The 1,453-nt window shown below is 45.6% G+C and overlaps 1 protein-coding gene across 1 annotated transcript in view; it reads right to left on the bottom strand.

The window, feature by feature from the left end:
• pigk (phosphatidylinositol glycan anchor biosynthesis, class K) overlaps positions 1–1,453 on the bottom strand; it is a 36,761-nt gene that overhangs the window by 21,813 nt on the left and 13,495 nt on the right. The gene's annotated exons all lie outside the window — the stretch shown is intronic.

Raw genomic sequence — 1,453 nt, 5'->3', positions numbered from 1 at the left:
GATATGAGGCGGTCTTTGTGGAAAAAAAGCTTGTTTAGTGGACTAACTTTGCACTTGAAGTATGCCCGTTCACTTACGTTTTAACAGGTCTGACGCTACAATGCGCCCCGGCTGTATCTAGGCTAACGGCTAACATGCTAACTATTATTTTTATGTCACTAGTCACACTAGGAAACAGGTTGAAATAAACCGAAATTTCCCTTTAAAAGCAGAAACAAATTTGTCAAGCCTTGTTGGGAGTGGCAGATTGTTCCAAATGGCCTTCAATAACAAGGCTGGTCTACCTTTCGTAGGTCAGGTCTTAGGTTTAAAGGCTGAGATAAACCTGGTTTTTAACCACAAGTTCATGTAGACAACCTGTTGTGTCATGAATGGAAAAATTCACACACTTGCCTATGTACTATACATGTACAAGAGGACATACCAGAGAACTTAGACCATATAGAGCTTTTAAATTTGTATGATGTAAACAATAAACATGGCGACACTCAAACAGGTTCCTGTATTCTTAATTCTGACATCTCTGCAGATGATGGCAGAAAAGCCAACAGCGGCACCATCGTCGATGGTATGTATAAAGCATGTCTGTATGTACTACTAAATAAACAATTAAGTATGCCATTACCAACAGACTGTTCACACAGAAGTACACACAGGCAACATGACTGGATCACATAACAGTTGGCCTGTCTAAATTGGCCAGCTGCTCTCACATCTCCACAAATGTCCCAGAACATTGTCAAATTCCATGTAAGGAATCTACTAGGGTTGGGAACGATTAACCGATACGACCGGATATCCGGTTTGACAAGCGAGAGATATGGCTACGTCGGTAGCAGCCTCCTCAATCGATACGAATCAGCCATGAATCCTTAGATGGATCGATTGTAGAGTCATGGATTCGGGTATCGCGAGACTAGCAATCGGTTCGATTGTAGAGTCATGGATTCGGGTATCGCGAGACTAGCAATCGGTTGACTGACTTTTAACAGTTTGCATCTCGAAAACAACGCGAGAGCCGGCGGCATGCTCGTAACAGGCATTACTGACAACGATAATGGATGTAAACATCAGCGCCAGCTTGACCGGTGGAGGTGAGGAACAGAAGCTAATGCTGGTTGGATAAACCAGGGAGCAGCCAAGCAGCAGCAGAAACTAAAGGCGAATCCTGCCAGTCGTAGGTTGAACGGGGGGTCACAGACACGGACAGAAACGTATTCCTGTCAAATACGGTGGCGCATGATAACGGCTTACCGGCGACCGACAAGCCCGGCTCCAGGTCCAAGAAGTCTTCGTCGGTGTCATGACTGCCCAGAAATACCTGAACAGTCGAGCTGTGGCAGCACCAGCACACAGGTATGTGACATGTCAGAGGAGAAACGAGCCGTTCACATTTCCACAAACCTCAGCGCACTTTAGGGACTGTTCTTTACTTGTCAGGGGAGGAGGGTGG

The sequence above is a fragment of the Epinephelus moara genome, chromosome 21 (genome assembly GCF_006386435.1).
Source record: "Epinephelus moara isolate mb chromosome 21, YSFRI_EMoa_1.0, whole genome shotgun sequence".
Classification (NCBI taxonomy): domain Eukaryota; kingdom Metazoa; phylum Chordata; class Actinopteri; order Perciformes; family Serranidae; genus Epinephelus; species Epinephelus moara.
This window is presented reverse-complemented; position numbering and strand designations above follow the sequence as displayed.